This window comes from Lissotriton helveticus, chromosome 6, assembly GCF_964261635.1.
Source record: "Lissotriton helveticus chromosome 6, aLisHel1.1, whole genome shotgun sequence".
Classification (NCBI taxonomy): domain Eukaryota; kingdom Metazoa; phylum Chordata; class Amphibia; order Caudata; family Salamandridae; genus Lissotriton; species Lissotriton helveticus.
Window position 1 is genome coordinate 1,353,650,586 of NC_136067.1, and position 25,962 is coordinate 1,353,676,547.

The following is a 25,962-nucleotide window of genomic DNA, read 5'->3' on the forward strand; positions in this document are numbered from 1 at the left end:
TACCATAGTGCTAATCATCCTCAGTCGGCGGGTTTAGTGGAAGGATACAATGGTACCCTGAAATTGAAACTTGCCAAAATCCAGGCCACGACTGGTTTATCATGGCCAGATGCTTTGCCTCTAGCCCTCTTATCGACCAGAGCGACTGCGCACTCTCGAGTAGGGCTTAGCCCATATGAGATTGTGTTCGGCCGTCCTGCGAACATTTGGGGAGTCCCAAGGCCTAAGGAATTTAACAGACTTGAATATCCAATGTTGATTGACTATCTTCATGATCTGACTGCTAAATTGAGTTTGATTCACCAACAGGTTTACGAGGCTCTAGCGGCACAAACAGAAGGTCCTGGTCATCGGCTCCAACCTGGCGACTGGGTCGTTACCCGAAATTTTGGACAAAAACGCAATCTTGAGCCTAGATTCGTGGGACCCCACCAGGTGTTACTGGCGACGAGGACTGCAGTTCGACTGGAAGGAAGAAAGCACTGGGTGCATGCCACCCACACCAAGAAGGTTCCACTTCCTTTGCCAGTAGACACATGGATGAAGAAAGGAGTCGCCTCGACTGAAACAGAGACCCCTTTGTACTATGTACCATTTAGTGATGCCCAGCCTGTAGGGAACGATTTAGTTCAATCAGATATCCCTGTCGAATCATCGAAAACGATACCGTTATCATCAGCATTGGAGAGTTCAAGTTCTGAACTGTTACCTGAACAATCGAACACTGTTTTGCCATCAGAACCGTTATTTGAAGAGCAAACTCAACCTGGAAAAACTCGATATTTTCTTCGATCGCGCAATAAAGACTAATGCATTTGTTTTTTTGAATTTACGTTACCCCTTACAGTTGCCATGAATGTTATGATTTTGCATATTGTGTGTGTACTTTTTTTCCTTGCAGCTAGGAGACTTATGTTAATTAAGATAAATTGATTAGACCTACCATCTGGGTTGACCGTAGGGCCGTGCGGGTACCTCCTTCTGTTTAGCAGGTTTCTGACACTAGGTCGATTACCTTTTGTCAATTTCTGGGAACTCCTGGGAATTGATAATCGCTACTCAGAACGAAGTGCGTCAAGAACGTCACGGACGGTTTTTAGAGGAGGGAGTTTTCTAAGCTGTCGGACATAGACAAAATGGCGGTGCGAAGATCCAAATTGCATAAGATGTTTCGAACAAAATGTTTTCTGTTTCAGGTTTTTATGTTGTTCCTGACTGTTTCTATGCTACTAGTGGGTGGAGTGTACTTTGGGATTCCATTATTATTGCCTTCCATTTCACCCGTTTCCTTCTCACTTGACCTAAATTCTGTTTCCACTATTTCACCACATTCCTTTCATCTTCTGCCTCAACATGAACAGGCCAGACGTGCGGAATTTATGAACAATTCCTTTGTCCAACTCCTGCATCAGCATCAGTTGGTGATGAATACTACCAATTGTTGGGTGTGTGGGTTAATGCCACATACTATGGATAAAGGTATTCCGTATTTGGTTCTTCCTTACAGCACCCAGGGGTCAGCTCGAGCATTCCAAACTATGTTCCGTAGTGCACTAGATTCCTACCCCCGTCGAGAGCCTCGCTCCACAGACCTTAGTCCCGGCCCGTACCACAAGCCTTTGGCGATAGCGATTGCTGATTTAGATAAAGATATTTTTGATGCAACAATTATCCCAGAGGAAGAGGTGCGAGCTTACAAGGATCTGAGTGAGGTTGAGTATAGTATGTTAGTAAGTGATAGACAGTTTAAAAGCTCATCTCCGATTTGGATCGTACCTCATCTCCGCCATTTCTGTCTGCAAGGCCTTGGTCGAAATCCCAGAGCTCAGCTTGGGAAGAGTGCTTGTACTGAGACGTATGTCTTACCGATGCTCTCTTCCCCTGTCTTCCTGACTGCCAAGGGTACTTATTTTGTGTGTTACGATCGTGCATATACGTGGTTGCCTCGTGACTTTTCAGGCACCTGCTATATCGCGAATCTTTTACCACCAACTTTTACGGTTGCCTCAAACTATCACAAGACTAGAGTTGTGAGAGGCGTCGTTAGTAAAGAGGACACTGCCAGTCAAGAGGCAGGAGACTTCTTTAAGGGTTTCCTACCGTTTTGGGGTCCTATGGTTAATAGTAGGAGCTTGAGACAGTTGACTCGTGTGGTGGAATTGACTGCTAATATTACTGCAAGTGCCCTTGGTAACCTGACAGCAGAGCTTCAAGCGGATAGACTTATGACGCTACAGAACCGTATGGTTCTAGACGTTGTACTTGCAGATAGAGGTGGTGTGTGCAAGGTAATCCATTCGAGCTGCTGCATTTTCATCCCTGATAATGCTCCAACTGTTTATCAAGCCATCTCAAAGTTGCATAAAATCTCGGAGTCCATACACGTGGACGAGGGAGATTGGACGCTTCTAGGATGGTTTTGGGGTCTGATGTCGACTTGGGGTTGGAAGCTTCTGATGATCATAGGAGTCGTTGTAGCATTTCTGTTCACGTGTTGTCTTTGTGTGCAGTGTGGTCCTGCCTTATGTGGCCTTTGTGCTACAACGTGTATAAGAAGGCCATCTGTGACCAAAGAGACATTGATGGATAGGATGATGTTTCAACAACACCTGAATGATCTGATGAATATCGAAATTGATTCTGATTTCGACTAGTGCTTGCCTACCTGAGGGCAAAAGGAGCGTCTGAGGTTCCGTGAGAATCATTACGACGTTTTGGGCATTCTCGGATATGGACGAGTTTGGTATCTATGAACCGTAAATGACGAGATTAGTAGGTGTATGCGTTTACGCTACACTACTTAGAAGGGTTCGTCTCCTTTACGGGTTTTTCCATCTGAACCCTCGGGTTCCATTTTAGATACGGCATCCATTTTGTTTCTTGCCCTCACGTAGCCAGCGAAGGGACAATGTCCGCTTCGTGACCCTGGGATTCCCAAGCTCTGGCGGAAGATGAATATTCTTTAGGGTCGTCTTTACGACCGGGGGAATGACACGGCAAAGGCAGATGGCTCAGCTTGAGGCTTATTCTGCCGTGTTGGTCTATTGTTTCAGCTTTACACATGTTAGGTTTGAGTCCTTTGATCCTGTGATCACGCTTCCGATATTGCCCCCACACTCTTCTGTTACGGTTGTCTGTCTTTCTTACACCTGTTCCTGTCTCTTTCTTTCGCCTGTTTACAACTAGAGTGGAATGTGCCTTATGGCGAGATGATGTGCTTTTACAGTTGGGAACCGGCAATGTTACTATAATCATGTTCCGGGCTTCTGAAAACATGAATGCAATCCTTTTGAAGTTTACTGTGGGAACTGAGCTGTAACCTTTTGTTCGTTATGTCGAGCAATGACGAAAATGTGTATAAAAGGAGCGATTCCCTTTTGCAATTTGAAGCAGACTCTCAGAACCTACACTATGTTGTACTTCTTGCGATTTCTGTATCCCTGCAGTAATAAACGCTGATCTTTGACGCGGAAGGAAGTGTCCCGTGTCTCTGTCACTTGTACGCCAGAGCAGGTAACCCACGAAGGTTTCAGGTGTTGTTCCCTGGCACCGCTGGGCCTTAAAGAACCCAGTCCTTCAACCTGAGTGCCTCACTCCTCAGTGCTCACACCACTCTGAACCCCACTACTCTCTATCCCTTGTGGTCTGCTCCCAGATTCGCACCTGTTCCCCCCTTATTCCTTTTAATGGTGAAATCTCCACCCACTAACAATCCTACACACATCCAAGCATGTGAGAGTGGCAAGCAAGTTTTTATTCATCACCCTCTCTCTGCCTCTCCCAACTTCTCCCTCTCTTTCTGAACACAGAGGGCATATTAGACCACTTAGTCAAGGGAGTGAAGTAAGATCTATTTCTGCTCATCTAGGATTTATCAGCTTAGCCACTCAGAACATCGGTAAGCCAATGCTTTCCACCAGGACTTCAAGCCTAGTGTATACAACTCTGGACCATTCATGGTCCCCATTGGCTACTGATCCAAGGGAGCCTTCAATGGTCTCATGGAAGAAGACATTGAAGAACTGCTACAATCATACATAGCTCAAAGATCCCAGTGATTGAAGGATATTACGCTCTCTCGTAGGAACTCACACAAAATCCTAGTGATTGAAGGATATTACAAGTGTGGGCTGTCCCTGCATAAAAAGACCTAACCCTAACAACCTCGTCCCTTTCATCATCCAATGACCTACATTTGCTGCCAACTCCAGTCTCAAATTCAGGTTACACAACTGCAGATCTATGCCTAAACATTACACAAATTACCTGAGTCGATCCCGCACTTGACATTGACATCCTTTTCCTCAGTAAACCTGGCTCAATGCACTCTCCATCCTATTGACTGACATTTTGGTACATCCTAAATTTTATATTAATTGCTTAGACAGGGAAGACTACCCCAGTGTTGGTAATGCTGCTCTTCACAGAGGCTCTAATAAACTTTGTTTCTTCAGTGTCAAAAAACACTCCACTTTCAAATTTTGAAGTTTAACTTTCCAAATTAGAATAAAAAACAACCAAGTTCCACATCATTTACCACCCACCAGGTGTCAACTAACTTGTGAAAGTTATAGATCTCTTCCTCGAAGAATCCATCCTGCCCAATAACAGCATCTACCTAGGCGACTTGAACCTTCACTGGAATAATTTCAGAGACTCTCAAGTGACTCAACTGAAGCATTTCCTCTGCAGCAGTGGCCTTTAAGCAAATCTGTGCAGGCCCTACCCACCTCAATGACTCAAACCTTGACCTCTTGATAGTGTTAAAAGAACCCTTTGCATAGACTCCATTTTACCTGTGGACTGGTCTGACCCCCTCATCATTCCCTTCCACCTCAACTCTGAAAGGCTGTTAACCAAAGGCTAAACCTACAGGCCTAAATGATGGTTTAGAGAAACAAAATAAATCAAGAACAATGGCCTGTCAATGAAAATCACCTCAGCCTACAACCTTTTAATGATTCTTAAAGCTTGACTGATCAGACTTCCCACCACAAGGTAACCATGACTAACATGATCGATGAGCTATCCTACTGATCATGGATGACGCACACACAGCTTATTGGACATAGATGGCTCATGTTTTCCTAGACCTATTTGCGGCTTTGGACACAGTCAACCATTGCATTCTACTAAACTCTATGAAGTAGCGAAAGGGAATGAATGGGCACAATTCTGAGTTGGTTCCCCGCTCAGCTTAAAAAACAATCCCAACAAATTAAACTGATTAGATTCCTGTCAAACCTGCGCCATGCTATTGGCACCATGCTAGCTTGGGGGTGGGGGGAGGGGGCACTTAAATTTGCGAGAGCTGCACATATTGAATCATCACTTGCTACCAAAGTGATTAGCATTGAGCCAATTGAGCTCATAGAGGAGTCTCATGCCGTCTCTAAGAAGCCTCATGGCAAAAAGATTGATAAACCATGTGGATTCTGTGGTACCCTACAACAGAAAGGACCACACTGCCCAGCCAAAGGCAAGACATGATCAGCTTGTGACAAAGCAAATCACTTTGTGAAAGTATGCTGATTGACCACGTACTCACCTGCAATCCATGATAAGTCTCGAGAGAAAGAGGAGTCTAAAGTAGGACATCTAGAAAGGAGGAGCTCTAGAGCACTTACGCGGACAACACAAATGAAACAGGAGTTTCCGATCTTAAACAAGTTCACTTTATAAGTGCTGTTTATGACCCTATACCCAGAAAGAAGAGGGCACAGCCAAAGTGAGAACTGGTAATTCATTGCGACCTGATAAACAGCCTTTGAAGAATATTTTAAATTGCCCCCAGCTCCACTGCTGAGGAAGGTGCCAACAAAGATCCATGCCAATGGTAGTGCAAAACCCCTAGATCTGAACTGCGTAGAGTCCATTGCTGCAGTTTATTTGTTACCAAGTCAGGAGGGACTGCGCTAATCAGTTTTAGTGCTACAGAATCACACAAACTTGTTGAATTTGCATTTGGCGTGCAACAACAAAGTAGTGAAATGAAACTGGAAGAGTCTGAAGGAATAATTCAAGGTGTCAGTTGCCTGAAAGTAAAGTTAGTGAAACTTCATATTGGTCTTACCATCCATCCAGCTACCCTCCATCACATACCAACTCCGTTTCGAGTACACACACAAGTAGAAGAATAGTTAGAGGAGGTAAAGGCAATTTGCATCATCGATAAAGTAGACTGGCTCACCCAGTGCATATCACAAATTGTAGTGGCCAGTAAACCTAAGCACCCTTGAGCTGTCAGCATTTAGCGTATGTTAAACAAGCTGTTTCCAGTCGCTAACATCTTGGCACACCCACGATGCATGTCATTAGCGATAATTATCGCTGACATGCATAGTGGGCCCCTAAATGCCCGCTATCGCCTATTAGCTGTCGCTAACTGGTGTTAGCGCCAGCTAGGTAATAGGGCGATTAAATTATCGCCGCTTTAGCGGGAAAAAATCCCGCTAAAGCGCCCGCTAAAGGCCCCTAGTAATATGCCCCTTAATCTCTACAAGGTGAGGTTTTAAAGAAGGTTTTAAAGAGTTTCAAAGGTTTTAAAGAGATTTAAAGAACAGCACCAAATACTTTGGGTACCAATTCTCTATAGAAGGAGTTTTTCCCGACCCCAGAAAAGTCCACAATGTTCAGACAGCCGGTGCATCAATCGATATGTCCAAAGTGAGGAACTTCCTATTTTATTTATTTATTTTATTTTATTTATAAAGTTTTATATAGCGCGAACTTGATCCCAAAGGATATCAGAGCGCTTTACAATTTAGGTATGGTTATCGAAGTGGAAGGTTCAGATACAACATCACAGCACTCGCAAAACCCTTTTCAGAGTTGCACAAGTCAAATGAGCCATGGGTATGGGAAGAATGTCAACAGAAAGTGTTTGAGGGCTCCAAAGCAGCGCTACTGACAGACACCATGAGAAAATATCAAGACTAGGGAAAGAAAATATAATTAGTGGTGTCGGCCAGCCCCACTGAGTTAGGTTGTGTGTTAATGCAGAGACAGGGCCAGGATGTGTGGGCACCGATCGCTTATGCCAGTAGGGCCCTCGTTGAAATACTCATAGATAGAATGGAAGGCCACTGTGAGGCTGTCAACTCTTCCATCTATACTTGTATGGCAACATCTTCTGAGCATGTACTGATCTTAAGCACCTCAAACCTTTATTTCAAGCCTCCAAAGCCAAACCACCCCCACAAATTGAGACGTAGGTGCTCCAGCTTGCCTTAACCATGCATATACCTTAACCACGCATATTCATGGTTAAGGCAGTGCACGGTCTAGATGCTGGAATGGATGGGCAGGAAGAGGAAGGATAGGGAGAGGACACAGTCAGGTAGTTTTTTAGGGTAGGGTTGTTTTTAGGTCCTGGGGTTCAGGTTGTTGCAGTGGGGCGAGTTTTAGGGCTCAGGGCAGGGTATCAGGTTGTTTTCAGGGGTAGGAGCCAGTTTTTAGAGTTCAGGGTGGGGGGCTGGGGTCAGGGTCGTTTTTTAGGGTGTGGGGTCAGTTTTTAGGTCTCCGGCGGGGTAGAAGAGATAGTTTTCAGGGCTGGGACAGTTTTAGGGGTCAGTTTTGAGGTCTCCGGCGGGGTAGAAGAGATAGTTTTCAGGGCTGGGGCAGTTTTAGGCCTCATGCCGGGGAGGGATGGGTCGGGGTTGTTTACAGGTGTAGGGATCCGTTTTTAGGGCTCAAGGCAGGGGGACTGGGTTTGGGGTATTTTTTCGGGCGTGGGGACAGTTTACAGAGCTCAGGGCGGTGAACAAAAGGACCGTTTCCAGGGCTGGGGACGTTTTAGGCCTCAGGACAGGGAGAGCTGGGTCAGGGTAGTTTATAGGGGTAGGGGTCCCTTTTTAGGCCTCGGGCGGGGGCAGGTAGTTTACAGGTGTAAGGGACAGTTTTTAGGGCTCAGGGACGGGGGACTGAGGTTAGGGCTGTTTTTAGGGCATGGGGTCAATTCTTTGGGATGTCAGCGAGGGGAAAAGTGACAGTTTCAGGGCTTAGGGCAGGGGTGTGATCTTTACAATACATGTCCCTTACCAATCATGTCTTAACCACAAAATTGCGTGGTAAAGGCATTCATGGTAAAGGCATACATGGTAAAGACACGGTCGTGGCTGAAACCGCGTGGTTCAGGCATGCTTTGTTGTGGAATGCTTTGTACCATCATACAACCACCCCGGAAAAGTAACAAACTGGCAATCTTCAATGACTAGTCTGTCTGCCTCACAAAAAGCCCACCTGACTCACAAAGGCACTGTCAAGACAAATGTGAGGCTGAGGCAAAATGTGTGGTGCCCTGACATAGACAGCCAGGTTGAAGAAATGATTGCCAACTTTCTCTTATGCCAAGTGGTTGGGCAGTCAGATGAGTTATCTCTAATTATACCAGAAGACACTCCCACAACCCCATGGACCAAAATCAGTGAAGATTTTGCATATCTACCCAAAGGCCACCATCTTTTAATCGTGGTTAACAACTTCAGTAAATATCTGGTAGTAAAGTTGGTGTTGTCCACATCCACTAACGGAGTGCTCCCAAAGTTCAATGAAGCATTTGCCACTCACAGGTTGCCACAAAAAAAATACAAACAGATAATGGCCCTCTATTCCAGGCGCACAAACCAGAAGATATCTTCTGATCTTTAAACATCAAACACCGAAAGATTACCCCACAATGACCCCAAGCCAATGAAGATACAGAGAAATTTATGAGAACTCCCAATAAGGTTCTTTGCTTTGCAAAACTAGACAATGACCACCTAGAATGGGCCACTACATGTTCCTAAGGGATTACCGAAACATCCCTCACACCACTACCTGAGTACATCCCATGTGTGCACTGGGTGGTTACACAGGCCATGAAGCAATCCCTCACAACTAATCATGGACACCTGTAGTGGCCAGCAAGGAGTCAGTGCAAGCCCGGCAATGGACGAACAAAGAGGCGATGAGTCACCGTCGTCATGCAAATGGAAGCCAATGACTCTGTTCTACTCTGATTCTGACATGGAGATAAAGAGTTCACACTGCAGTTCGAACAGTGTGGTAAGTAGCCATGATCAAAGGAACTATGGTATTACTGTGAGAGGGGAAATCAGCATCATTATAAATGTCTCCCATTGTAAGAAAATTTCAGAAGGCACAGCTTAGAATGGTGTTGTGCAGAAAAGTTATGACAGGGCTCTTTGTGACACACCGGCAACAGCCAGTGATTCCTGGAACCAGTCATGGATAGGGCTGCAATGACAGTTTCTGTCCCAGAGTCCCCTGGGGTTATTCCTTCCACCCAGTCCAGGCTTGGTAAGTCCTCACCCTCTTGCACCAGTACCATCATGTCCCAAGAGTGTCAACATGGCTTTTCCTCAGATCTCTCACCCCAGCAATACAGTAATGAGGATTAATGGGCAGCAATTGCAAAACTTCAGGGCACGCTAAATCAGGAGGACACTTCCCTCAGAACTGAACTGAGTGATTGGAGGGACCCAAAATTGTGAGTTTTATGTTTTGTTATTCTTATATATTTTTGTTTTTGGCTAAAGTGTTGGAGGAATGTTTTAATCAGTCTGAGTGGGAGCAACCTGTGGTCCCCCTCTGACCAGCGTGATTTTGATTTGTTCCCGACCTGACGTCTTCAGGGTGATAAATAGTCACGTCTCTGCACAGGCAGTGTATATGCTGATATTAATCTGTGTCTGTGACTTCTGCTAATATTTTGCGACACATGTGGTGCCTACATTACACAAGATATAACACTCATTCCTTCAAGGACAGCACCATCTAACTCACCTACAATTGTGCATTGTGTCTTTTTCCTACCACTAGTGACATATTGCAGAATAATCCGTTTTAAAACTTGAGGTTTGATTGTTAGAATGAAATAACATCGCAAGTTAGTTTTGTCTCCCAAATCCTACTTTTTACAACATGATAACCTTGGGGCCTGATTCACAGAGATAAACATATACTTTTTTGTAAGTTTACCATTGTTTGCATTCACAAAGGGTTTACGATTAATAGATTTACGAGTACGGAGTCTCCGCACATAAAAAGATGACAACTTTGTACTCATAAAGATACTATTTGTAAATCCCTTTGTGAATAACAAATAATAGTAAATTTACACAAAAGTTTACCTTTGTGAATCAGGCCCTTGGTGCTTAAAGCAACATGTGTTGTTTTAACACAAAGTACTATGGGGTTGATTATAATGTCGGGCAGACCGAAACCACCCTTCCGTCTGTCGCGGTCCGCCCAACATCTGCCCATGCAGTCGTCTGCCTCACATTGTAATGAGGCTCTTAATGGCCACACCTCCCTGCCTTTAAGGCTAGAGTATTACTGTGCTGTATTTCTAAAGATTCTCACTTCATTGATTAACAGATGACAACCGTTTTGAAAAGTATCTGCAAACATTTGGTTAAGCTTGGAATGGAAAGATCATGTTAGGCTAACCCTGGCTTCCATTTATTGGCTGCCTTTCAAGAGCAGATCAAGTATGAAAGATTTGTGGTGGGGTAAAAAGGCCTTATAAGCGATCTGGCATACTTTTTGTCAGTTAGATATTTCATGTACACTCCTGTCTGCAGAATACACTCTGTTTGAACCATGTGGATGACCCTTTAAGGAAAGAGCTGTCAGTTTTACAAAAAGCATCCATCTTGGGGACGGTGAAGGTAGGTCCCATCAGTAAGCACAGCAGGAGATGCAAATGTTGAGGTAGGGATGCTTTATTCAGACACTTAGTTACAAAGACCCCGTCCAGTCTAAGGACCAGCTTAACTGCCACACAAACAGTTCCAAACCCACTGCCTGGCAACCTTCCCCACATTCCAGAATATGGAGAATGTGAGTTACAAGAAGTTTCAGGACACCACAGGGACATTCAGAAGACTTCCCTGGGAATGAACTCCACCCATTGCCTACCATTGGCTTTGTGGTTAGAAACTCCCATTTGCTTAGTTTCTATTTGTTTTAGGCTGTCCAGCTTGAGTTTGTCCCTCCAGTGGAACATACCCTTTTTAGGTCGAGCCAAGCGCAGCGCGCATGCGCTACCCTATGGGGAGGCCTCTTAGAATCACTCCAGACTTCCCCAAATCTTTTCTGTGTGGTTTTTCAACTTCCACACATTCTATTGGCCTCTGCATGTGGCTTTCAAAAATGAAAGCACACAATTGGCCAAAGACGGGTGCATGTCCCACCTTTTCTCTAAATGTTCACTCCCACGGCCTCCAGCTGTCGGGAGCAAGCAGCGGCGCACAGACTGCAAGCTGCATTCCTCCCTTGTCATGGATCATGTTACAAATTAAACATAGCGCGGTCGCTTTCACTTTGGCGGCCACGCATGCTTGTCTTCCACACCTGTCTGTGATTCTTTTTCATGTTCACTCCTTTATTTGTTTCTCACACTTTTTAATTTGTCACAGTATCTCCCATTGGTTTATTTGATTGCCAGTACGTTATTTAATTAAAAGTCATCATCTAAATAGGCAGCGCACCTCTGCAAGGCAGGCATAGTCAGCTTAGCAGACGGCCGCACTTCCGGAGCCTTATCGGTGTCTATACCATGGACACTATGCTTCCAACCCCCTAGAATTACCAGTGTGTATACCATGGCACACTACGCTTTTACTATTGGAGCATTCCCAGTGTGTATACCATGGACATTGTGCTTTCGATTCCGGAGCATTACCGGTGTGAATACCATGGCACACTAGGCATTTACTTCCAGAGTATTACCCGTGTATATAACATGGCACACTATGCTTCCAGTTCCGGAGCATTACCGGTGTGTATACCATGGTACACTACGCTGTTGGGATTGAATTTTCGATACCATGCATTATTGGCCTAATATATCCAATGTAATCTCGTAATTATATAATCATGCAGTAAGATGCAGTATAAACTATAATTGCAATTTGTATTCGCTTGTTCCTATTGATATAACTAGAGTCAGTTTGTTTTGTTTCCTTGTGGGCCCGTGATATTTCCCCGAAATCACTTGATCACCCTCGCTGCTCGAAACCATGATGGCCGCTAGGCCGATTATGATTGTTAGCTGGTAGCTCGGGGAGGCTCAAGGTCACATCTGCCTTTCTTGTGGGATGCGCACATTCTAGCAGAGCCCGTTTCTGTACTCCCCAGGCTACAGATAGACACGGAGGCACCTCATTGACCTGCCCCCGGAATAGCTTAGGCCCAGGCTAGTAGCAATCAATTGTGCCTTATATGGGCATTCCTCTTGGCTTACTGGCAAACTGTATCTTTCCTTGTAGGGTGTCATCTTGAATTCATGAAACGTATATATGCTTTGTGTTTTGTACATGTAGTCACCTCTGAGGGTCGCGTAGACTGAGGCTCCCCTGCCAGGGCGTGTAGTTTCTGAATAAACAATTGAACCTTCTCCATTGCCGACTAAATTACTAATGCTAATATATGTATGCGGGCTATTGGTAAGTATAGTCCATTGGCCTTAAATTTTGGATCCTTCAGTTGGCGACTCCGCCGGGACTCCGCGATAGGGTTGTCCCCTCCTGTAAACAGGGGTGACGGGACAAGGAGGAGTTCTGGCCGAGTGGGTGGACAGAAAACGAATCCTGATTTGAACCACCCGTTGCGGTACAAAAACAAGTTTGTTCCACCCTCGAGTCCAATTTCCCTCCCAGCTGCTGAAGACCCTACGCCGGAGTCCTACGGGCTTAACCCGAGAGAAGAACAGACTGTGTCGGTCTGTTTAGGTGTCGGCAGTGGAGAATTCGCAATCGACCTGAGTGCACCAGGTGAGTGTTTTTTTTTTTTTAAATTGAATTGGATAAGACTCATTTCGGAGAAGGGGGTCTTTTGGATATACAGTTATGTCTTTGTTTGAAGGTGGCCGGAGAAGCCGGACCACGAGGGAATCGAGGGACCTGGCGTTGCGGCGAAGGGGCTGCACGAGCAGGAATCCCTTGGACTTGTTTTGTGATTAATTGAGACCGCCTCTGATGCCTTAGCAGAGTACGGTGTTGCTCGCTCGGCCGAGTTCTCTCTGGGAAATCTCTGGGAGCATCTGGGTAAGCTAGGGGTCTGGACACGTGTCCAGATACCCGGCCCAACCAGAACAGGACCATGGGATGGCCTATGAGAGAGTTCGTGGTTCGCCGATCTGAGGGTCTCGGAGCATTCTAATGATTGTCTCTTTTGTGAATCTGTTGGTCTAAAATTCTTTTGAATCGATTCCCCGAACAGGAGTCGACGGGCCTGTTCGTATTTGAAGACGTCAGTTGCATTGGAATAAGTTACGATAACTAATTGCCTTGCACTGCTTTGCAGCACTTTATTGAGATGATTGCATGAGTGAATGCTATGAAAGGATCAGTCCAACTGTGTGTGCGTGATTATATGTGAAAGAGTGAATAGAAGAAAGCATAATGTCGTGTTTTAGTGAATTGTGTTTTGGGTGCTGCTGTCGGAAAGGAACACGGCTCAAAGAACGACAGCCTGTCCCTCCCGAGGGCAGCCCCAGTTTCGATATGTACACCAAACATGGCTTACAGCCAATTTTGTTCAACACTTTGTGGAACAAGTACACTAGGGACAATTCGGATTTACAATGGCCTCTCACGGGGTCTTTTGATGAGCAAAAGATTAATTATATACAGAATAAATTATTCATGAAGAAGAGTCGTCAGTCTATGTTTGATTCCTTGAATTTATGGTTAAAGGAAGCAAAGAGACGACGAATCAGGGAAGAGAAGCTGGGAAAGATGAAGTCGGGTCAAACGGTCACGCAGGAAAGCAATAGCGTATGATAGGGAAAAGGTGGAAAAGAATATTGAGCGAATGGATAGGCAGTTCCGGTTGGAGACTGATAAAAGTTATGTGGCTAGACCAGAGACAGGAGATGAATTAGAGGAATTGCTGGAAGCCCGACCACCTCCCCCTTATGCTCCGCAAGGCTTGTATCCGGCTGTGCCTGTGGTACGAGTTGATCAGGCGGGTGCCGTCTCGGCCGGCCGACCCTTATCGGGACTGACCGCCACGGCCCCCGTCGGTAGATCGGGACCCGATATTCCGATTTCCCCTCCTTCTCTTCGACCAACTACCTCACCCTTAATATCCCTTCAGCCGGACGCGGCTGTTCCTTCTCCCCTGCACCCCATATTTCTTTCTCCTCTGACCCAGACCACTTCAGAGCTCCGGGATCTGGTTGGCCCAGGTGCCACGCCCAAGCGACCGATGTCTGCCTTGAGTGATCAGCGAGCTTTCACTCGGTCGTTGTTGGGACAAGAGGAGAGAAGAGCTATTATAATTCAGGCATCCCAGTGGATGCGGAATCCTATTTAGACTTTGGAAGATATTTGGAGTACTATGAAGGATTTTGAACCTGTTGCGCAACAATTGGCTTTAGAGAGCATGGCGATTCGATTGATCTCCCTATGGGAACAGTGTTTTGAGGAAGGATTACCTCCTCAGATACTGCGTGATACCAGGGACCAGGCTCATAAGTTTCATCTCCAAATCGAGGAAGTGTATCAAAATGTAAACACCCTTTTGCATTATAGGGAACGGATGCACCAGAAGAGTGCTGAAGGGGGGGCACAGCATCCTATGAGAGAGGTGCACCCCCTTTTCTTTCCGGAGCTACCTGAAATAAGGGATAATGGGGGCACGATCACAAGAGCACGAGTGGACGCTAGACTTCAGGAACAATGGGTCTACACCCCTTGGAAACGAAGTGAGGTCCTTACGTTAAAAGCCCAGCTCCCTGACCCCTGTAAAAATCCTACTGCTTATTATAAGGAACTGACAGAAGCTGCCAATTCGGCTATTATGACTATAGCTGACATCGAGCTATTTTTCAGTCTCCTAATTCCGGTGGATATTTGGAGACAGATACATGATACAGACCACGTTCCTGAGTTAGGAGGAACTTGGACTCAATTAAAGGATTGGGATAAGGAACGGAAGCCGGGTGAGAAACCCCGGGATGAAATATTAGCAGTCCCAGAGAAAATTGTTACCTATATGCAGACTCTCCTCCCTCCCAGGAAGGTAGATTGGGATAAATTGACAGCTTGTAAGCAGAAGGATGAGAGTGTGTCTGATTTTTTCACCAGGTTTGAGAAAGTGTTCATAGATTTTAGTGGGCAGGACCTCTCTACGGAGGGTGGGATTCGATTATTTGTAAATAGATTCGTTACAAATTTGCTTCCCGAGGTCATGACTCGTCTCCAATCGGCAGAAAGCACATGGACTACGGCTGCACCCTCTGTCATCCTTAGCATGGCCCAGTATTGCGAACATCGAGAGAATAAAAGTAAGGAGAAATCTGAGAAAAAGGCTAAGGATCTAAAAACTCGGGTGCTACTGCAACAAGTTAGTAGAGGGAATGGTTCGGGACGGGAAGTAAGAGGTCCCTTTCAGAGAGGTCAGGCAACAGGACGAGGAAGGGGAGGCCCGCGAATATTGGGATAAATCAGTGTTCTTATTGTAAGGAGGAAGGCCATTGGAGAGTAGATTGCCCTCTGTTATTGACGAGGAATGGACCTGGTAGAGGACGAGGAAGAGGCCGAGGGAATACAGATTGGAATAGCATGAGTAGAGAAGAGTCTAAACATGAAGGTTCTCGGAAAAATTATTTCGATGACCCACAGAATAGGCAATATTACAATGAGATTTACCAGGATGACAGATATGATGAACGGGATTATGCATGAGGCAGCCATGGACAGAGCGGGGGCCATATTACTGTACCAGTCGACCAAGAGGGACCTTATGTACAAGGGAAACTGTTGGGTACATCGGGAAAGTTTTCAGTGGATACTGGGGCGATGAGTAGTTCAGTCGCTCATACACTGGTCCCGGGGCAGCTCTGTCTGGCCAAAATAATGTATCAGTGGGATTCTCTGGAATACCGGTAGTGAGCCCCATTTCAAAACCTCTGCCTTTTACGATAGGTCCCATTTCCATGCACACCCCCTTTCTTCTGACTTCTAATTGTGGTGAAAACCTTTTAGGGTTAGATATTCTAAAAAGATTGCATGCTCGTATTTATTGCTCTCCTGATGTTGTTTATTTGACGATGCAGAAACCACCCGTAAAAGAAGCCCAATACTTTACTAAAAATGAGACGTTGCCTCCTGAATTCTCCACCATTCCTCAGACACTGTGGGCAACTGGGGACACCGATGTTGGTTTGTTGAAAATAGCTCCTGTGTCAATAACCCTGAAACCAAATGCGCAGCTGCCTCGCATTCCTCAGTATAAGATTTCAACAGAAGGTGAACAGGCCTTGTTACAAATCATTCGTGATCTAGTGGACAGAGGGGTGGTGGAAGAGATGGCTGCTAATGTTTGTAATAGCCCTATTTTACCGATTTTAAAAAGGACCCCGATTGATGGTGCCCCTGATTATAAAACTGCCTATCGTTTTGTGATTGACCTACGAGCGGTCAATAAAGTAGTCGTTCCCCAGTACCCAGTGGTACCAGACATAACGACCATTTTGACAATGATTCCTCTGACGGCTCAATATTTTTCTGTGATAGATTTAAAGAACGCCTTCTTTAGCATTCCAATTCATCCAGATAGCAGGCATATTTTCGGATTCTCATTAGGAGGCCGAAGCTTCAGATTTACGCGCGCACCCCAAGGCTATACAGAAAGTCCTAGCATTTATAGCCAGGCTCTAAAAGCAGTCCTGGATGAATTAATTTTGCCTGCAGGCAACACAATCATCCAATATGTGGATGATAATTTGGTGGCTTCTGATACGGAGGACGGTTGCAAGGAGGCAACGGTAAAATTGTTACATCATTTGGCTGTCAATGGAAATAAAGTCTCCCTCTCTAAATTTCAATATTGTCGACAGGAAGTGACCTACTTTGGCCACTTGCTGTCGAAAGCGGGGAGACGCCTAACATCGGAACGAATATCTGTGATTACTAACATGTCTGTACCTACTACTCAACGTGATGTTCGTGCTTTTCTTAGCATAACCTCTTACTGTCGTCAATGGATTCCTAACTATTCACTTCTCTCTAAACCCTTGTTGCATTTGACCACTAAAGATGTGCATGAACCTCTACCCTGGACGGATGAATGTCAAGAACCCTTTGACTCTTTGAAATCTGCTTTGTGTTCTGCACCTGTTTTAGGTACCCCAGATTACCGAAAACCTTTTTCACTCTACGTGCACGAGGTGGATGGTTGCTCCCTTTCAGTGTTAACACAGGATTTCGGTGGAAAACAGAGACCCTGTGCTTTCTTCTCATCAGTATTAGACATGGTCGCCCAAGCCCTTTCCAGTTGTCTGAGGGCCACTGCGGCAGTAGCGGTGGCCATCCGACAGTCAGAGGGTATTGTTTTGAATACGGAACTTACAGTCCTGGTACCACATGCAGTAGACATTTTGTTAAATAAAACTAAGACTCAGCACCTTACGAGTGCTCGCTTGACAGGATATGAATTAAAATTGTTTGCACCACACATTACAATCAAAAGATGTACTACATTGAATCCAGCCACACTATTGCCTCTCCCTTCCGATGCTGCAGCAAATGATGTTCATGACTGTATATTTAGAACTGAGGAAGAAACTAAAGGTCGTGTAGACCTTACTGACACCCCCTTACCAGAACCCCAGGGGGAATTGTATGTGGATGGTTCTTGCTTTAAATTACCAGATGGTACGACCACAGCTGCATATGCCATTACAACCTTAAATACGGTGGTGGAAACCGCTAGGATTTCACACCACTCAGCCCAGGCAGCTGAACTAATAGCACTACTACGAACCTGTGAGATTAGTAAAGGCCTAAGGGTAAATATTTACACAGACAGCCAGTATGCTTTCGGTGTCGCCCATAGCTTTGGGAGGCTGTGGAGGGAGAGGGGTTTCTTTACTACCCATGGTCAGAAAATTCAACATGGCCCTTTGATTGATCGTTTACTGCATGCCCTGACTTTACCAGATAAGGTTGCCATTATTAAATGTAGTGCTCATAAAAAAGTCATTGATTCTACAGGAAAGGGAAATGCATATGCTGATTCAGTAGCAAAAGAAACCGCACAAACTGAAATGACTCCCATGTTCCCTAGTGTCTCAGCCCGGTGGGTGGCAGAAACATCAGTGTTTGATAATACTATTGAAAGTGTGAAAGAATTGCAGAAGGAAGCCACGGTAGATGAGATACAGAAGTGGGAACAAGAAGTGGGACAATTGGATAAAAATGAATGTTGGGTAGATCGAACAGAGAAACAACGTTGGTTACTCCCCAATGCATTGGTGTACGCTGTAGTGACCATGGCCCATGGTCCAGCACACATAGGAGCAAAAGGAATTTGTGCAGTGTTGGATCCAGTTTGGAATAACCCCAACATTCCTAAAACAGCCGTACATGTGGTCAAATATTGCACAGTGTGCTTACGTTATAACTCGGGGGGTAGAGAGACTGTCCTGAGTGGAAATTTTGCTCCCCCATCCTTACCCTTTGAAGTGCTTCAGTTTGACTATATAGAGATGGAACGAGTGAATGGTTTAAAATATGTACTGGTGGTGGTTTGTGCGTTCAGTAAATGGGTCGAAGCCTATCCCACCAAGGAAGCCACCGCAGTGGCTACTGCTAAGGCTCTGATTAAAGAGTATTTTCCCCGCTTTTGTTTGCCCCGAATTATCTGGTCTGACAATGGCACACACTTCAATGCTACCCTGGTCTGGAGTGTTTGTGATGGATTACAAATCAGGCAGAAGTTTCATGCCGCCAGACATCCTCAGTCCGCAGGCCTAGTTAAAAAATATAATGGCATATTGAAGTTAAAGATGGCCAAGATATGTGCTAGTACAGGATTAAAATGGCCTGATGCCCTGCCCCTGGCTTTATTGTCTTTGAGAACTACCCCACACACACGAACGGGTTTATCTCCTTATGAAGTGATATTCGGTAGGCCCGCCAATGTGTGGGGAGTCCCTAGGCCCAGATCCTTTAGAGATATTGACTATCCTTTAATGACAGATTATTTATATGCATTGACTAAAGATCTGCGTTCTATTCATCAACAGGTATCCGAGACATTGCGGCCGCTACCAGAGGGTCCAGGACATCAGTTGGAATACGGCCAGTGGGTCCTGGTGAGGAACTATCAACGGAAATCAAGTTTGGAACCAAAATGGTCTGACCCCTACCAGATCATACTGGCTACAAGGTCGGCGGTGAAGGTGCATGGGCGCAAACACTGGATTCATGTGTCCCATCTGAAGCGCCTTCCGCTTCCTTTACCTTTTGATTTGCAAAACCGTGAAGGAATCCCTAGCCAAGAAGGAGAGTTGCTGCCGAGCTTTGTGCCCTTTTCTGAAGCCCGAGGTGACGAGGTAGCGGCTCGAGCGGCGAAGGCTGTTGTTTCTGATATATCATTGGGATCAAATACATCTGATGTTCCTACAGCTGAGTTGTTTTTTGACCAGGAGCAACCTGGCCGTTGTAAGTACAACCTGCGACCCCGAAAACAGCGCGGTACCCCAGTTCTCCGTGGGAAAAGATAGGGAAAGACTTTGTTTGGAAAACATTAGATAGTTTTACTGGGGTACTGAGCGAGACACTGGACTGAACTCGTTGAGAGCTTGGAACATTGTGCTAAGAAGCTCTGTTCAGAAAGAAGGACTGAATTGGGGGCGCGGTTGTCCCCTTAGACAAAGAAGATACTTTACTTTTCCCATCTGACGGATGAAGAGAGTCTGCCCGTGAGGCTCTGAACGGACACGGGAAGAAGATCCCCTCTGGTGGCGTGCGTGCTTTGTGGATACAAAGATAGTTTTTGGACTTATAGAGAGGGACCAGGTTAAATTTGGACTTATAGAGAGTATGTTTCCCTTTGCCCGATTTGCAATGGAGGATGAAAGACCTTTGGCCCCTCGTCGATATGTGGATAATATGCATTTATTTTCTGGATGGTCCACCAGAGTGAAGGTGGCATTCATTGTTTTTATCGTTATTATTGCTATTATTATGATGTGTGTGTTCATATACTTAGAATTTCAGCACCCAGCACAGAAATTGTTAGGAACTACTGTTGCCCCGGAAGAGAATCTTTTCTATTCTTTGCCCCCTCACAAGGCCCGACACAGAAAAACCTATATGAAAAATGCTTTCATTGAAATGTTACACCAGACACATAGTACCACGAACAAAACGAATTGTTGGGTGTGTGGGTTACTCCCTTCTGTTATGCATCAGCATGAATTGTTTATTTCCCTACCGATGTCTTATTTAGCTAGTTGTGAAGCCTGGTTCCAGTTGTTATCCTTAATGTATTCACATTATGTAGCTGAACCGAAAATTTATACTGAAATAGATTATGAAGCTATTTTAAAGTACATAGAAAAACATCAAGGATTTGATGCAGCAGGAAATGGAGGAGAGGGTTCATTGGACCCGAATGCTTGCATGAACTTGTATACAGATTACAAAAATGTCACATGGTTAATGGAAGAAATGCAGGATTTTGAACTCTTTAATGACACCATGTATTTTCAGCATTTCAAGGAAAGGAACGTTACCAATGATAAGGCCTTACCGATTCCCATCATTAATACTACTTCACCCTTCTGTATACAGGGGAGGGGACATGTTAAGGTAGGGAAGAGCAGATGTAATTACACCTACACTTTACAGATCTATAGTACCCCACCTATGATCACTCCACCCGATGTATATTTCGTTTGTGTGGAAAATGCACATACATGGCTTCCCCGGGGATGGGCCGGAAGTTGCTATCTTTCATTCCTCTACCCTCCTGTGTACATTGCTCCGCCCGATTATCACCGGACTCATCAGTTAGTGCAGAAAGAAGCGATAGTTAGCCGAAATATTAGAAGCTATGACACTGATAGTACTGACCAAACGGACACTTCCCTCCAACAATTCGAAGATTTTGGTAAGGGCCTGGTCCCTTTCTGGGGACCTATATTTAATAGCCGCAGCATCCGACGCTTGTCCAGAATAGTTGAGAACGTGGTTCAGACCACTACTTGGATTCTGACTAATATCACTGTAGAGCTTGCTGCGACAAGGCTTGTTTCGCTCCAGAACCGGATGGTTCTTGACGTCATCCTCGCAGATAGGGGAGGAGCCTGTCGTGTGATCGGCAGCTCTTGCTGTGTGTTTATTCCAGATTCGGCCCCTACCATTCATCAAGCTATACAGAAACTACATCGCTTAGCAAGTGAAGCCCATGTGGATAACGGCACCTGGTCCCTTAGTAGCTGGTTCTGGGGTCTGTTGGCCACATGGGGTTGAAAAATATTCATAGTTCTAGCCGGAGCTTTTGGAGTAATATTCACGTGCTGCCTATGTCTTCAGTGTGGCCCGGCTTGCTGCTCGTTTTGTGCAGCTAGACTGACCTCCGCTTTAAATTTCTCTCGGCAGGTAAAAGTCGAGAATCAGATGATCCGCAAGGAAGTATCAGATTGATGAGGGAATTTTTGTAGAATAGTATTGGCTATAGTAGGCCAAAAGGGCCGTCTGTTGGGATTGAATTTTCAATACCATGCATTATTGGCCTAATATATCCAATGTAATCTCGTAATTACATAATCACGCAGTAAGATGCAGTATAAACCATAATTGCAATTTGTATTCGCTTGTTCCTATTGATATAACTAGAGTCAGTTTGTTTCGTTTCCTTGTGGGCCTGTGATATTTCCCCGAAATCACGCGATCACCCTCGCTGCTCGAAACCATGATGGCGGCTAGGCCGATTATGATTGTTAGCTGGTAGCTCGGGGAGGCTCAAGGTCACATCTGCCTTTCTTGTGGGATGCGCACATTCTAGCAGAGCCCGTTCCTGTACTCCCCAGGCTACAGATAGACACGGAGGCACCTCATTGACCTGCCCCCGGAATAGCTTAGGCCCAGGCTAGTAGCAATCAATTGTGCCTTATATGGGCATTCCTCTTGGCTTACTGACAAACTGTATCTTTCCTTGTAGGGTGTCATCTTGAATACATGAAACGTATATATGCTTTGTGTTTTGTACATGTAGTCAGTCTCCTCTGCGCACCTCTGAGGGTCGCGTAGACTGAGGCTCCCCTGCCAGGGCGTGTAGTTTCTGAATAAACAATTGAACCTTCTCCATTGCCGACTGAATTATTAATGCTTATATATGTATGCGGGCTATTGGTAAGTATAGTCCATTGGCCTTAAATTTTGGATCCTTCAACGCTTCCACTTCCGGAGCATTACCGGTGCGTATATCATGGCACACATCGCTTCCACTTCCGGAGCATTACCGGTGCGTATATCATGGCACACATCTGTTGGGATCGAATTTTCGATACCATGCATTATTGGCCTAATATATCCAATGTAACCTCATAATTTTATAATCGCATAGTTAGAATACACTATGAACTTTGAGTGATTGTTGAGTCACTTTTGACTCGCTTGTTCCTATTGATATAACCAGAACCATTTTGTTTAATTTCCCTATGTGCTCGCATTGTTTCCCTGAAATCACGTGATCACGTTTGCTGCTCGAAACTATGACGACAGTCAGACCGCTTGCTATAGTTGTTCGCTGGTAGCTCAAGGAAACCCAAGGTCACATCTGCCTTTCTTGTGGGAAGCGCACATTCTAGCAGAGCCCGTTCCTGTACTCCCCGGGCTACAGATAGACGGGAGGCACCTTGCTGACCTGCCCCTGGAATAGCTTAGGCCTAGGCTACTAGCAATCAATTGTGCATTATATGGGTATTCCTCATGGCATTCAGACAAGTTGTATCTTTCCTTGTAGGGTGTCATCTTGAACGCATTAAACGTATATATGCTTTTGTATTTCGAACATGTAATCAGTCTCCTTTGCGCACCTCTGAGGGTTGTGTAGACTGAGGCTCCCCTGTCAGGGCTTGTACTTGCTGAATAAACGATTGAACTTTCTCCATTGCCGACTGACTTATTACAGAGTAAATGCATATGGGCTATTGGTAAGTATAGCCTGTTAGAATTAATTTTGAATCCTTCACATCACTTCCACTTCCGGAGCATTACCGGTGTGTATACCATGGACACTACGCTTCCACTTCCGGAACATTACCACTGTGTATACCATGGCACACTAGGCTTTTACTTCTGGAGCATTGCCCGTGTGTTTAACATAGCACAGTACGCTTCCACTCCCACAGCATCACCCGTGCGTATATCATGGCATACTAGGCTTTTACTTCCAGAGTATTACGCTTCCACTTTCGATTACTAAAAATGCTTCATTTCTGGAGCATTACCGGTGTGTGTACCATGGCACACTACGCTTACAGTTCCGGAGCATTAGTGGTGTGTATACCATGGACACTATGCTTCTACTTCCGGAGCATTACCAGTGTGTATACCATGGCACACTAGGCATTTACGTCCGGAGCATTAGCCATGTGTATTCCATGGCACATTATGCTTCCACTTCTGGAGCATAACCGGTGTGTATACCATGGCACACTACGCTTCCACTTCCGGAGCATTACCGGTGTGTATACCATGGACACTATGCTTCCAATTCCGGAGCATTACCGGTGTATACCATGGTACAATAGGTTTTTACTTCCTGAGTATTACCGGTGTGTATACCATGGCACACTACGCTTCCACTTCTGGAGCATTACCGGTGTGTATACCATGGACACTATGCTTCCACTTCCGGAGCATTACCAGTGTGTATACCGTGGCACACTATGCATTTACTTCCGGAGCATTACCCGCATGTATACCATGGCACACTATGCTTCAACTTCCGGAGCATTACCCGTGTGCGTACCATGGCACACTACGCTTCTACTTTTGGAGCATTACTGGTGTGTTTTCCACTTCCGGAGCATTACCAGTGTATACCATGGCACACTAGGCTTTTTATTCCAGAGTATTCCCGGTGTGTTTACCATGGCACACTACGCTTCCACTTCCGGAGCATTACCGGTGCGTATATCATGGCACACATCGCTTCTACTTTTGGAGCATTACTGGTGTGTTTGCCATGGCACACTACGCTTCCACTTCTGGACCATTACCAGTGTATACCATGGCACAGTAGGCTTTTTATTCTGGAGTATTCCCGGTGTGTTTACCATGTCATACTATGCTTCCAAAGCATTATCGGTGTGCATACCATAGCAGACTACGCTTCCATTTTTGATTACTAAAAATGCTCCACTTCCGGAGGATTACCGGTGTGTTTACCAAGGCACACTACGCTTCCAGTTCCGGAGCATTACCGGTGTATACCATGGTACACTAGGCTTTTACTTCCGGAGTATTACTGGTGTGTATACCATGGCATACTAGGCTTCCATTTCCGGAGTATTACCGGCGTGTATACCATAGCACACTACGCTTCCACTTCCGGAGCATTACCAGTGTGTATACCATGGAGACTATGCTTCCAATTCCGGAACATTACTGGTGTGTATACCAAGGCACACTAGGCGTTTGCTTCTGGAGAATTACTGGTGTATACCATGGGACAGTATGCTTTTACTTACCAGAGTATTACCTGTGTATATACCATGCAACACTATACTTCCACTTCTGGAGCATTACCAGTGTGTATACCATGGCACACTACGCTTCTACTTTTGGAGCATTCCCTGAGTGTATACCATGGACACTGTGTTTTCAATTCTGGAGCATTATCAGTGTGTATACCATGGACACTACGCTTCCACTTCCGGAGCATTACCGGTGTGTATACCACGGCACACTATGCTTCCAGTTCCGGAGCATTACCCGTGTGTATACCATGGCACACTATGCTTCCACTTCCGGAGCATTACCGGTGTGTTTAACATAGCACACTACACTTTCACTTTCGATTACTAAAAATGCCTCACTTCCAAAGCATTACCAGTGTGTTTACCATGGCACACTACGCTTACAGTTCTGGAGCATTAGTGGTGTGGATACCATGGACACTATGCTTCCACTTCCGGAGCATTACCAGTGTGTATACCATGGCACACTAGGCATTTACATCCGGAACATTAGCCATGTGTATTCTATGGCACAATATGCTTCCACTTCTGGAGCTTTACTGGTGTGTATACCATGGCAAACTACGCTTCTACTTCCAGAGCATTACCGGTGTGTATACCATGGACACTATGCTTCCAAATCCGGAGCATTACCAGTGTAAACCGTGATACACTAGGCTTTTACTTCCGGGGTATTACCGGTGTGTATGCCATGGCATACTATGCTTCCACTTCTGGAGCATTACCAGTGTGTATACCATGGCACACTACGCTTCTACTTTTGGAGCATTACCAGTGTGTACACCATGGACACTATGCTTCCAATTCCAGAGCATTACCGGTGTATACCATGGTACAATAGGCTTTTACTTCCTGAGTATTACTGGTGTGTATACCATGGCACATTACGCTTCACTTCTGGAGCATTATCGGTGTGTATACCATGGATACTATGCTTCCACTTCCGCAGCATTACCGGTGTGCATACCATGGCACACTATGCATTTACTTCCGGAGCATTACCCATGTGTATACCATTGCACACTAAGCTTCCGCTTCTGGAGCAGTACCTGTGGGTTTACCATGGCACACTACACTTCCACTTCCGGAGCATTACCGGTGTATACCATGGCACACTAGGCTTTTTATTCTGCAGCATTACCAGTGTGTATACCATGGACAATATGCTTCCAATTCTGGAACATTACTGGTGTATATACTGAGGCACACTAGGCTTTTGCAGCAATCCATACACTCCATGGGGCTGTTCATGTAGTTAATCAAACAGGAGCACAAGCCACTGTCTCCGGTCTCTCCAACAGCCTTGAGCAGCATCTTACACGTTCACCGTCAAAGTGCAAGATGCTGCTTAGCGCTGCTGAAGGGAGTGGAGTCGAACATTTTCACCACATACATAGTCCACTCTAGTCTACTTGCTGTCGCTAGCATTGCAGCAGTTTGCTATGAAC